A 14,984-nucleotide genomic window follows, 5' to 3' on the forward strand; every position below is an offset into this window, starting at 1 on the left:
AATGGGTACATAAGTATTTGGAAGGACATGGCTTTGTGCATGTACTAGTTTCACAAAAATTTGGGGGATGCAAATTAGGTTGCTGGTTTAGGAAGATCAGCCCAAGGTTGAGACACAAATAAAAGCAGGTAAATGAAATGAAGGTACTCCCTTGTGCCATAATATTGCACTAGTTATCTCAGTTCTTCAGTCTACAGTAGTCATAATTTAGAATCCTGTGAAAAACTGAGCAATTGTTGATATTACAGAATGTTGTATAATAAGATTACTTCTCAGAAGTGTAGTATTGGTTTGGCTCCCACAATAATATATTATGTTTCACTAATGCATGTAATACATTATAGGTCTGGGATCCTCAGCTGGTGAAATTTAGGCCCCAACAGGTGGCAAACAGATAAAATCTTCTCGATCATACACAATTTTCATCAGCAACCACACTTTTCTGTCAGGTTTTATCCTAAAATGGAAACAAAATGTATGTGCTGCTACTGACAGAGAAAGTTTTATGTGCTAGAGGAGTTCAGCTACTGATGAACAAAATCTTCTCTGTAAGTAGTTGCACTTTACTAACACGTAGAGTCTTCTCAGTTAGCAGGGAGATAAAAACTGCATTGGCAGCAGCTGTACTTCTCTGGCAGGTAAAAATCTCTCCATCAGCAGCTGCATTTTTTGCATTATAACATGCAACAGAGAAGGTTTTATGCACAGCTGCTGACAGATAAATTCTTCTCCATCCACAGCTGCACTTTCTTGGCAGATAAAATCTACTGACAGTGGTTGCCCTTCTTTGGCACAGCCTTGCAAACTACCTCACACATGTCCATCTCCTTTAAAAACCATAGGAAATTAACACGCACACAAAACTTTGTTATGAAACAGTTAAGCTTCCTACACACACCATGTACCTGATGTCAAACCTCAAAAGCCAGAAAATGAAAACATAAGCCACATTATACTATATATTTTTACTACTCCACCTACAGACACACACTACCACTGCCATAACTACCATTCACCAGACAGTATCAGACTCATACATCATTTCTTTTTTTCTGTGATCATAAATAGCTGCTAGTAGAAGGTTCCTATCCATAATGATAAAATGTTTTACTACTTCATTCTTTCATTATTTATGGCAGAAGAAGCTAGAGAATGTAGGATTATTTCAGTGTATTCATAGCCAGTATACTTAAAGCACATAGTAATGGTTGATTTCTTTGTCATTCATTAACATAATTTACCACTGTAGCTTACTGATCACTTCATAATTTTACACCAAAGGAATGAAGTAATAAAATAGATCATATTTACTCTTACTTAGCAGATTAGCTATCATGTATGTGTTAATTATAATAAATATTTTAGAAAAGAATGTGCTTAAATTGAGACAAAATAGCCCCCAGAATTGTAGCAGCTAATGGACTGACAAGAACTTGCATACTCTGTCTGTATTAAATAGCTTAAACAAATTAAATGAATTACCACATCACTGGTTCTTATCCTACTTGTGAAATAATACATGCCATTTAAAGCAATGCATGCCCATCAGTGGACAATTTGAATGGAAATTGTTACATATAATATATAGGTCATTGCCAGGACAGCAGAGTTTGTAGTGCGAGGAGACAGCATTAGTGGGGGGCGGGGGTTTCAAATGGATTTTATAATTAATCACGTTGAAAACTTGCTAACCTCATTTGTTGTATTATTAGTCTGGTTAGTTGCATTGTCATTTGTCTACATTATTTATTAGTGGTCATTCTTAAAACATTTCTTCATGTACAAATATTACTAGTTCCATCACTATTCCCCATTTGACATATTGGGAGTATCTGTTCAGCTGGTAGAAGCTTAAAAACTGGAAGACATTTGAGGTATCACTTGCAGGTTTAAACTAGTGTAAAGGGTGGATTCTCTGTAACTTGAAGCCTTTAAATCATGATTTGAGGACTTGAGTAACTCAGCCAGACGTTATGGGTCTATTATAGGAGTGGGTGGACAACGTTAGAGTAAATGATCATGATGGCTCCTTCTGGCCTTAAAGTCTAGAAGTGTATAAGTCTATGAGTAGGTCTACACTGCAATCAAACACCCACAGCTGATCCATGTCAGTTGACCCAGGCTCAGGGGGCTCAGGCTGCAGGGCTATAAAACTGAAGTGTAGACATCTGGGCTCCAGCTTGTGGTTCTGAGTCAGGGGGTCAGTGTTAAATTTAAGAAGAAAATCCAAAATGGCAAACAATTCATTTGTAGAAAGAGATCCTAAATCAGGAATAATTATACTAATTAAGCATGAGACTAGGGGCCTATACATATGCATTTAGGGAAATAGCCATGGGTTATTGTCCTCTATCCAGCCTATCCACTCTTTAATAAAAACATAGGGGGTTAAAATAGAAGAAAATCCATTTACTCAGTTTTATCTTCTAGGTCAAGATAATTAAGGTTAAATCCTCAGCTGATGCAAATGTGCTTAGCATCCATGGAGGTACACGTGTTTACGGCCATTGAGGATCTGGCTAATGTAGTTTAGAGAAAGAAATCTAAATTGGAGGAAAATCCATTTCAAAGACAATTCATTATCCATAAGAAAATGGGCCATAGTTCCTCCCACTCCTTAAATAACATAGCCCTTCCAAAAGGTGTGTTTCCTTGGATAAATGGACTGATTTCCATTTGGGATTTGCTTCTTACCTTTGGAAGGAAGGAAAGGTGAAGAGAGCCAAGTTAATTTCTTTAGGCCCATCAAAGCCATTTTTCTTTTTTTAATATTAAGCCTTTATGAAACTGTGAAAAAAATTAACTGTGAATTTATTTTATTTCCTTTGCTAAGACTAAGTTGGTTATGAAACCCATGCAAAAAATAGTTTTGAATGCTTTTACAGAAGATAGATTTTCTATTGCTCAAAAACATTACATTTTCCAATTGTGATGGGAATAATTTCTTCTCCTTAGATGGATATACTTCATGTGTTTAGATAGTCTCACCAAAGGCTAGTCTACATGGGGTAATTGTACAGAGTAGCTATTCTGACATAACTATTCCACTATAGCTATTCCAGAATAACTCCCTCTGTAGTCACTTCTATTCTGGTCTAAGAATTCTGTAATATCTTCCTTGTGCAGAAATGTCCTTACCCTCTTATATGTTATTTTAATTCTTTGCTATTTTTCTACCCTCGGCTGGTCAAGTATCATGAAATTCCCTGAGACTTTTCTCAGTGTCCTCATTGGGAGAAGGATCAAGGCCCATAACGGCTTATTGTAACAGAACTCACACTGTGTGTGTTCTGTTCTGGACACAGAGTTGTTATTTCCCGCTCTCCTCTCCCAATTCCATCAGATAGGCAATGAACTACATTGTACACCCTGCATTATACCTTCACTGCTTCTACACCTTACCTCTCTTTTTTCACTCTATTTTATGTCTATTCTGTCCTTCATACTGTTTCTCTGCCACTATGAAGCTCATTGAAGTCAACTGAGTAATATATTTTCTCTCTCCCATGTCTGTCTTTCTATAGCTTTTTATGATTCTTGCTGTGAAAGGTTCTTTATGAAAACAAATTGCATTGGTCTGGGAATGCTGGAGTCTACAAAGCACAATTCTCTTTCAGTGGTTCAGAAATCTGGTCTTGAAATTGTGAATGATCATCACTATATTTCTCCCCAGGGTGATAAGCACATCCTTATATACTTCTATAATACTTTATACAAGTTGTTAGAAGACATAGGGCTTATTCTGTTCTCTCACTGGTGTAAATCTGAAATAACTCTGCAGAAGGCAATGACATTACTCTAGATCAGGGGTCGGCAACGTTCGGCACGCGGCTCGCCAGGATAAGCACCCTAGCGGGCCGGGCCAGTTTATTTACCTGCTGACGCGGCAGGTTCGGCCGATCGCGGCCTCCACTCGCTGCGGTTCGCCGTCCCGGGCCAATGGGGGCGGCGGGAAGTGGCGCGGGCCGAGGGATGTGCTGGCCGCAGCTTCCCGCCACCCCCATTGGCCCGGGACGGTGAACCGCAGCCAGTGGGGGCCACGATCGGCCGAACCTGCCGCGTCAGCAGGTAAATAAACTGGCCCGGCCCGCTAGGGGGCTTACCCTGGCGAGCCGCGTGCCGAACGTTGCCGACCCCTGCTCTAGATTATACCAGGTAGTTGAACAGAATCTATCCCAGAACCAATTGTAAACTGTCTTTTCGAAGGATCAGTTCTAAGTCTTCCATCCAAAACATGGAATAAGATGCAAAATGCTTTTCGGAACTCTGACCCTTTTCTCAATGTAGTAATTTTCTTTAAAAATCCACCTTGAATAATTTCTGATAAAAAACAACTTGTATAAATCTAAATAGATTAACAAAAACTGAGGCCCTGCTCCTGAGGTCTGGCCAAGTTACACTTGGCACTGGACTCAAGATGGGTTGGACAGACTGTCTGTTTCTCACCCTTCTACCGCTGCACACCACTATGCAGGGGAGGCCAGGAATGTGTGTCATCAAGCCAGCTATACCAGCTCTAGACTGGCCAGCGATTGCTTTATGCTGAGGAAACCCTAAAGTTCTCATTTAGGCTCCTAGTTTATATTTGTAAAGAACTTTGCAAATAAAAAGCACATTATAAACATGAGTGTGTTTATTAATGCATATTCTGACACCTGTTTCTAAAAGTTCTTCTTTCAGGAACAAGTATCCCCTGAATATTTTTGTACTCCAGCTCTCCTTTCACTGCCACCCTGTCATTACTCTTGGTAGATGCCCAATATATGTATGTTCTCCAAACCAACAGAGCTTCTGCACTCCATAAACACACAAATTCCCGAAATCAACAACAAGCCTACCATTTAGAATAATACATATACACAATTAATGTGCATTATATGGCTGCACACAAATAGTGAGTGCAACTTGAGGTTTCACTGTTAGAGCTCAAAACCTTTTATTTTTTTTAAATCTTTGTTTATTTGGTTTGAGGCTTATTGGCTGTTTTAAAAGGACCTGTAAGATTTATTTAGTTTTTTTGTTGCCTGTTTAATTTTTAGCCATTTTGCTGATGCCCTCCCTCCCCCCATAGAAATATCAGGAATGTCACATTTTGCCTTAAGATTTTTGGTGGGATAACTTGTTGAATGGCTCAAATATGTGACTTGGGAGATTCCTCAGTCATTAATTGAGAGGCAGTAGAATTGAACCCCAAGCAAAATGAGCTTTTCTCCCAAGTGTATCAGTTAAGTAGGTGCTAATAAAACAAACAAAAGATGATCAAGTTGTAGAGAGTATGGACAAAAACTACTTCCCACAATTAACTAGATTTTCTTTCTTTGGTATCTGTCATAAACCCAATAGGTTTTTAGTCATCTACACAGTTTTCCAGACTAGACAAAACCTCCATTTCTAATGTGAAAAATCAGAAGCAGAAAACCCAACTTGTCTAAATCCTAACAAATTTGGGGTTCATCGTGATGTAACATAAAGAAACCAAAGAGTCCATTTAAAAAAATTGCAGTTTCCTTTAAATAATGTGACTAGCCTATCTAAGAAGTTCCTGGATACAGTCTATCATGATGTGAAACTTCAGATCAGTACAGTTTGGAAAGGATGGAAGAAAAGAAAGGAAGAGAATAGGATCATTCCATTCAGGGGTCGGCAACATTTGGCACACGGCTCGCCAGGGTAAGCACCCTGGCGGGCCGGGCCAGTTTATTTACCTGCTGACGCGGCAGGTTCGGCCGATTGCGGCCCCCACTCACCATCCCGGGCCAATGGGGGTGGCGGGAAGTCGCGGCCAGCACATCCCTCTCCCGCGCCACTTCTCGCCGCCCCCACTGGCCCGGGACGGCGAACCGCGGTGAGTGGGGGCCGCGATCGGCCGAACCTGCCACGTCAGCAGGTAAATAAACTGGCCCAGCCCGCCAGGGTGCTTACCCTGGCGAGCCACATGCCAAACATTGCCGACCCCTGCATTAAATGTATGCAATTCTGGAAATGGGTTGCTCAGTGCAGGATTCCTTGCTTGAATAAGATGAGTAGGGCTTGAAGCTTAATTAACAAGTTTTGAAAAATCAAAACCAACCCTTATCTCAACCTGTTCCTAGTTTGTTGATTTTTAAGATGACTGGGGACATTGGAGACCCAATTTTTTGGGTACCCAACCTGAGACACCTTAGAGTTTCCTAACTGCCCATCCACTGAAAATCAGGCCCTTTAAGGCATCTTAAATCGGGTACCTTAAAAATTAAGTTACCCAAAATCCCAGTTACTTTTAGCCATCTTGACTGAAACATTGTTGATATAGACATATTTTAGAGAATATTTAGCAACTAAATGGAATGGTTGCAGCAAGTGTGTTATCATTTAATGCTTATTAGATGTCACTCTTTTTAACAATTAATTGAAACCTAACTTGCTGTAGGCTATTTTGATAAATGTTAATTAAATATCTACAAATTCCTTACAAAGGTTCATGTGCTAATAAGAATAAAATTAGGCATTTCTTGCTTATGTAATTTTGAGCTAATTACATGATTATTAGATTTATCTTTCAAATGCTCGATGTTTTCTTTTAACAGTCATCTTATATTTAATTAAAAAGCAATATCTACTTTGCTAAGTCTGAAATAAATGTTCATTGAAGATACTAAATTAAAAAGTGTTAGCAAAATTTCACCATCAATTAAAGGGCTTTACAGACATTTTCACAATTCAGCATAGAGACCAATCAGTCAGAAGGAAATGCAGCGTCCCCTTTCATAATCAAACACGATTATTTTGGTTGACACACTTTAGAAAACATAGCGGGAGTTGTACAAAAATTTACTGAAAGAAACGTGATTCTTTAAAAGAGTTGTCAGGATGTACCAGCAGCTTCTTGTGTATGATGAATGAATAGCTACAGTGCAGTAGATAAAACATACAGACTAGTGCAGCTACAGATGTGGAGAAGATGATGATCAAATACCATTTTGAAAAGAGAATCTGAATAGGATGACATCTCCTGTACAGCTTTATTTATGAGATCATAGAAGCACGTGTTTATAAGCATATGAGAACATTTCCATGATAAGATTCATCTGGCCAGCCAGGATGGAAAAGATCCACATCACATTCTATTTACTTTGGGGAGTTTTGCTACAACAAGCTCCTCTTGTCATTTTCCATTTTCTCTTCACCCAAAACCTTTGATTTAGAAAAAAGAAAACGAGTAGAAGTGGAATAACAAATGTTAACTGGAAATAAACAGTGGGGAACATTTTCAGCAGTGCCTAAGGGCTAAATTTTCAAAGGTATTTTAAAATGCAGAAGATGCAGATCATCATCAGATGATGCAGATCATATTCAAAAGAGCTTAAACAGATTAGGTGCCCAACTCCCATTGAAATCATTGACTTCAATGGAGCTAAGATGATTTACACCAGCTGAGAACTAGTGCATACGTATTTTTCTCTAGTTACTTATATGCAGTATCGAAGTGCCTCAAAAATATTGCACATGCCAACACATTTTACCTGGCTCTGCTCCTTCACCCACCTGTGGAAGCAAAAACTTGCAGTTTTTTGGTGGTGATTTTTAAAATGTGTCTGAGTGACTGCGTTGTGCATGTGTGTGTGGAGAAATTACTAAGGCAAAGCTGAGGCAAAGAAATAAATTTTCATTTGGTTCAAAAAGCATTGAGGTGGGTGGTCATTCTTAGGTCATAAGAGAGTGAGTTCTATACTCTGTCCTCCTGAGCCTCCCCTGATTGGTTGACAGTTTCATGATTCTTGCTCAACACAGCTACCATGAGAGGTCAAAGATGATCTGGCAGGTAGTCAGGGCTAATTCCATGGAGTTCTTTGAATCAGTAGAACCTCAGAGTTACAAACACCTCGGGAATGGAGGCTGTTCGTAACTCTGAAATGTTTGTAACTCTGAACAAAACATTATGGATATTCTTTCAGAAGTTTACAACTGCACATTGACTTTGCTTTGAAACTTTACTATGCAAATGATAAGTGCTGCTTTTAACCATCTTAATTAAAATGAAACAAGCACAGAAAAAGTTCCCTTACCTTGCCAAATCTTTTTTTTTTTTTTTTACCTTTTTTCTTTTTAGTAGTTACATTTAACAGAGGACTGTACTGTATTTGCCTTTTTGCGGGGGTGGGGGGGTATCTCTGCTGCTGCTGATTGCCTACTTCTGATTCCAAATGAGGTGTGTGGTTGATCAGTCATTCATAACTCTGAGGTTCTACTGTACTTTAAATTGGACTGGGCACAGAGCAGAACCCCAGAGCAATGTGTTCATGTTGACCTGTATTGTTAATCAGAAAGATTGCTGTGTTTTGTACTAATTAGAGTTCTTTAAGGTTATCTTCAGTAGTCCCTACTGGCTCTTGTAGAGTTCCTCTGGATAGGCTCTTCTCAGTGTTTATATTTTTAGAATTTAATTCAGAGGAGGACGAGAAGGAACAGGTGGAGATGGGTAGGTTGATAGTGCCACCGATAATGGTCAGTGGTATCGTTTTTTTCTTAGGCTGGCAGGTCTGATGCTGCTGTTCTCCAGGGAATCTCTGCTTGCATTCTAATATGTTGTATTTCTTCTGGAAAATGAACCCTTGGCATTGAAAATATCAGTCTCAGTTATAATGTTGGTCTTGCAATGGAGCCCCGACACATGCCTCAATTAGACCATACAAATCCAACAAATTCAGCTGGTCTGGTGGGAGTGACACTATGCATGAAGTTCTGGTTCACAGAGAAGATAGCTACACATTCAGCTACACTTACATTCAGCAAATGTCTCTAAATCGGCACTGTTCAATCATTTTGCAGATTAGAATTTCACAGTATAAAGGACTCCACCTCACTAACACTGCTTTCTTTTGTGTGTGTGTGTTTCTGGCTATCAAAGGTACTGGACTGAAAGCCCTGGAGACAGAAGTCCTGTTTATCCACAGAACAAGCATAGCAATGATAATGGCAGGAAAAGCTTCTCTCAGGCCTCCTTTCTAATGTTCCTGACTTAGAGTAAGCTAGAGGGACCACTGCAGAGTCCATGCCCTGTCAGTCCTTTTCTTATTACCAATTATAGTGCTTACCGTGGTGGCAGAATTTGTGATGTGGACATTTGCCACTGTGAACTGGATTGAGACCCATCAAATTAATTTTCCCCTAAGCCACTCAAGAGTTATCAGATGATAAAAAAAAAATGTGGTTACTTCTGAGCTACTCTGAATTTGACCCAGTAACTGAGACGTGAAAGACAGTACTACATATTCCAGTTCCCAGAACCATACAGACCCCCAACTCATGAGTACTGTGGCATATTGAAAGTTATCTGTGATGTTCTTGGACAGTTAGTATCTAAAAAGTAACTCCATTTGCAATTCCATTTGCAAACTCTTAGCATGATCTAATTGGCCTATGTGGCTCTTTATAGTGACATTTTTGATTTCACATTCATCGATGAGTATTAGAACATAGTAAATGTGAACCTCCTGTACTTTGGTATTCACTTGGCCCCACAAGTATGTGAATCCTTGAGATAGCAGAAACAAATTGCTCTGTCAATGTATGAGTAAAAGAATATGGTTTATACACAGACAGAGAACTAAAGATGTATAAACAAAAGCAGTCCCTGGAGTTCTCAATAAATGGTGCAATTTACCTACAGAATTTTGAATCTCAGATTTGCAACTGAATGCTCTTAAGTATTGGGCATACAAAGACCAGTTTGACTTCAGAAGTGTGACTAAATAGAGGACTGCCTTAGCCGTGCCAAAAGTAAAGCTGTGCTAATTAAGCATAGCACCACGCTTGGCTGTATCTTGAGTCTTAGTTGTGGACTTGCAAGTAGCTTGCAAGTAGCTGCAGTAACCATTAAAAACAAGCATTATCTCAATTACAGGGTAAAGATAACAAAAGGATCTTTATATACTTTCCTTTACCTCTGTTTGGTCATGAATGTGTTTTTCATTTTTCAATTGTATTCTCTTCATCCAATTTACTTTCTCACGTTAAATGTTATCAGAAGGCATGGATTGTTTTCACTTCATGATTACTGCTGCAGATAACTATTATCTTTCACAGTCCTGTTGGCTTTATCTTTGTGCATTCCAGTCTGTCCTTTTAATTATTTTATTTTATGGTTTCCCTCAGCCTCCCCACAGTTAAAAGATGTGCAACCCTGCAGACATTTAGGCCCCAGTCAGTCCATTCTAATTCAGCAATGTACTTAATCACATAATTGGAGCCCATAGCATCTGCATGACGTTATACATGTAATTGGTCACATTGACTTCAACGGGACTAATCACTGACCAAAATTTACACATTCATAAATGTTTGCAGGATTACAGCCCAAATCTGTAATTTTAGGGCTCGATCAAGAGCCCACTAAACTCAATATAAAAACTCTCATTGACTTCAAAAGTCACTGAGTCAATGGGGGTGGTGGGAAGCGGCGCGGGCAAGGGATGTGCTGGTCGCGGCTTCCCGCCGCCCCCATTGGCCCGGGACAGCGAACCACGGCCAGTGGGGGCCACGATCAGCCGAACCTGTCATGTCAGCAGGTAAATAAACTGGCCTGGCCCGCTAGGTGCTTACCCTGGTGAGCCGCATGCCAAACGTTGCCGACCCCTGCTATATATTGTATACAGAGAGGAAGTACCATAGTATTTGTTAGATGTAGTTGCTAACATTTAGATTCTGTACATATCAAGAATACTAATGCCAAGGTCAATGAGGAAGGAACACAGATATTGTGCACCAAATTCTATTCTCAGGTAATACCAGTGCAAATCCAGAGTTAAGCTGGAAAAGCTGAAAACAGAATTTGTCTTTCTTTCTTTAAGGCAGGAGGATGCCTCAGTCAGTAGGGTTGCAGTTGGAGCGTGCTGAAACCTCCAGCACCCACAGACGTAAGGAATTACAGTCAATATAAACTATTATTAAAGTTCTATGTTCCATTTAGCTCTGTGTGCTTTGCAGTAAACATTTTAATCAATCCTTATCTAATATTCATGCCATTGTATAATTTTCACCCAGCTATTCTATTTATGATACCATAATATGCTAATAGTCACATCATATTATAGCTTTGCTTAGCCTACAATATATTTGTATCTTATCATCAATATGAAAGCATCAGAGAGATGATTTTTGCCACCCTGCTCCCAAGACAAAAGCCTTTTAGGAACCATCCTCTTAACTGCCTCCCTTAATGAAATACAAATAAGGCAAGACAAACAACTTCTTTCTTAAACAGAAACTGGAAGCTATTAGACTTTTACTACCGTTGTAGTGGGCTACAATTGTCTGTGACTACACATGGCTTGTTAACCTTAACTCTTGTTTATTAGACCTATGCAAGTTACTTATTTAATTTTATTGCACTTTCATTTAAATGAATATTAAGGTTTGATATAACGCTGGCATTTAGAGTCGCATACCCTGCTGGTGTAGTGTCAGTATTCTTTGTTAGCAAAGATACAAAATGAAAAGGTAAAATCTCAATAGTACAACAAAAAGAATGAAATGAAAGAAGCTGTGCTAAGCAAGTCAATGCCAGGACACCCCTGTCCTACCTGAAGCTACTTCTCTTTTTTCACTCAAGATAAGCAAGACCTCTCTATTTGATATGCTTTACATGAGTTGTCACTTCCAGGCAATCTGAAATAAATTGCACAGTACACTTCAGGCAAACTCTTGATAGACTGTTGAATTTTTTTCAGACAAATAATAAAATGCCCATGGATCAAAGCATGATCAGAGATGCTAGCAAACCCAGATGTCTGGACCACTGAGTGCATCAAATATAAATAAACAAACAAATAAATAAATAAATAAAAATATTCTGTGGTTGAACTCCTGTCCCCATTGACGTTGATGGGAGTTTTGCCATTGACTTCATTGGAGCCAGGATTTCACTCTATGTGTTGGACATGCAAAGATTTTAACCTATTTTCCATTAACTACAAATGAACCTTTGAAATAAGGGAGGTAGCAAATTTAACGGTATGAGTGTGGACAGAGAAGAGGGAGGGAGAGAGGCACAAACCTTTAATACAATTTTTATTCATAACTCATGTATTGTCTGTAGTCTTCGTTAAGAAAAATGCAGAACACTGGATTAGGTTTTCCTTTTTTTTATGATCAACCACCCTATGTCTAACTTAATCACACATTTAACAGAAAACTAGGGTCATTTCTTGACGATGAGAAGCAGGGATTGGTGGGTTTATATAGAACCCAAAATGGGTATATATAGAACCCTTTAAATAGTATGGGCCTGGTTCTGCTCTCACTTTCATCAGTTTTACACCACTGAAACTCCACTGACTTTGACCTGAGTTACACCATAACTGTAAGAAGGAGTGAGTGACAGAATCATAATGGCCCACTGTGTTAACATGAAAATTCTAAAAGAAAAAAAAAATCTATCTAGTGTATAGATAGATTTGGGGCTAGCTGGTATAATTTATGCTGATTTACATCAGCTGAAAATCTTGACCATTGTATATAGTATAGAGCACTGACTTATGGTACCCTTGCTTTTGGGGATTGTTCTTGTATTCCTATTACATAGCACAGGCTCCTTTGTAGTTATATAATTCACCCTCAAGGAAAGAAGCATGAGCTTTAATTATAGAAAAAAATCACCAACTTGAAGTCTACTTCTGAAGCTAGAAACTAGTTTGAGAAGTTTGTTAAAGGTTGAGCTCAATGGGTGCCTCTTTCCTTAACACAGAGCATCAAGGCTTTCTTTATTTTGGACCAAATGCAGCCTTATCATTGACCTCAACAAGAACTGGTTCTGCAGATACTAGGACAGAATTTGACTCTTTGTATTCTTGTGCATCATGAACTCGCATAGAGTCAACTCAGAAAACTATATATTCCCTAAATACAAATGTCAATGAATGTAAATATCACCATTCTGTAATGGATGTTCTAGTCCATTTAGGTTAGTACATGTCTCTGACAGTGGAAAAAATTCAATATGTCATCAAAAAGCTTAAATACCAATAATACATAGAATAGTGCAACTTTAGAGGAGGAAATATAATGGGTCTTCTCAACTCCAGCTGTGCAGTGTGTGCTCTGGAGTGTAAGAATGTCCTTTTAATTTGTGTCATACTCAGTGGTATTTCAGATGAGCCTCAGTTATATAAATGTCTAATTTTTTCCAATAATTTACTAAGCTACATGTGCTTCCAGGAAGTGTTGAAAATAGTCAAAAATTAGTAAAGTAGTAATTACAGACTTATGATCATTATTCCTTGAAAAACTCCATCTGAAAATTTTGAATGGTGTGTGTATATATTTCGGGTGATGGTATTTCTCAGTTTAATAAGCCACTGTTTCTTCACTTGTCTTCTGTTGTTCAGAACACTGGATTATGTTTTTCATTTGTTTGTGATCAACTGCACTGTTTCTAACCTAAGCACAACATCTAACTGGCTAGAATTATTATTTAATTTGCCACAGATCGCAGAATTATTTTATTTGCATAAGTAAAAAAGTTCTCCTAAGCATAATTTTTTTCAAATAGATTAAAGAGCAGTGAAAATACAAATGAAAGCAAGCAGGGATAGTGTGGAGTTCAATGAAGAGTTTTAAATGATGGCACAATATTTGCATTAATTGTAATTTGTAGTAGAATTTAGCACTACATCAAGAGGAATTAAGGAGTCAGGAAGAAATTGTCTGAGACACTACGATTGAATGGGTTTTCAGGCAAATTGAAACAGTCAGGTGTGTTCAATTCCCAACATTCTTTATGTTCATATGTTGTTTTTTAAACATTAACTGTGTATTTTTAACTCTCAGGAAATGTGAAAGTATGGTATTCTGTTTATTATATTTGTTGCCTCTGCTACACAAGTATTTTCAGTTTAATTTATTCAGCCATTGTTTATTGTATGAACTTTTATCCAAATTTAAAAGAAAATTAAACAAGTGGCCCAATTCTTATCCCTCCTCCTAACTGCCAACACACCCAAACTGCCCCTCTAGTGACAAATAGATGCACCAGTCTCATGCATTCGTTTCTGCATTTTGGAATAATTGAGCAAAAAGGTAAAAGACCCTAACTCCTGGAGCTGATCTGTAAAACACAGGCCGTGGGCCTTTGTGGAAGGAGCTGGCCAAAAAGAACCTATGGTCTATGGAAGGAAGAAAGATGATCCATTGATCAGGGCCCTAGCCTGGAATTTGGGAGACCTAGGCTCCATTTTCTGCTCTGCCACAGTCTCCCTGTGTGACCTTGTCCAAGTTTCTTTGTGCCTCAGTTCCCCATCTGTAAAATGGGAATAACAGCACATCCTTATCTCACTTCTGTTGTGAGGATAAATACATGAAAGATTGTGAGGTGCTCAGATAGTTTGGTAATGGGGGCCATGTAAAGACCATAGATAGATGTTCTGGGACCCCATCCTCAGAGGGTGTGAAGCTTTATTGAAAAAATGGGGAGCTTTACTGTGAAGGTTCATCAGATGATTGGGCAGTGTACTAGAAGCACAGAGCTCCCAGCATGTGAAAAGTAAGGGTAGAGCACAAGTTACTCAATAATGAGCCCTTTGCAGTATAAGGGATGGAAATTGTATGCTGTATTGTATCTGTTGCTGCACATGGAATTTTTAGCAGTTATCATTAATGTTTACAATTTGCAGTGCTAAAAGAATTACAGTTGTTAACTTTTCCAACTGCCAATGCCTTTTGGTGGGACAGGGGATTTAAGAGTGGCATTTCCCACACATTTTCTTCATGCTGTCTTAAACATTCGTTTCTATCACTTCTCAAGCTGTCAGTTCAGGAGTGATTTCTGTAGCTTCAGATTATTTGCAGAACCCAGTTCAAAAGCTGACCTCAGTTCTGCCACCCCTGTGGCTACATGCTTCCCAGCTCCATGAGATGCCCTTGCTTGTGTTGTGTGTGCCTGTCAAATGCTGGCAGTGTGCCAGCACATGGCAAAGCAGAAATGATGTGCTTGCAGATTTGAACATGAT

This window comes from Terrapene carolina, unplaced genomic scaffold (genome assembly GCF_002925995.2).
Source record: "Terrapene carolina triunguis isolate 2854851 unplaced genomic scaffold, T_m_triunguis-2.0 Scaffold33911, whole genome shotgun sequence".
In the NCBI taxonomy this organism is placed as follows: Eukaryota; Metazoa; Chordata; order Testudines; family Emydidae; genus Terrapene; species Terrapene triunguis.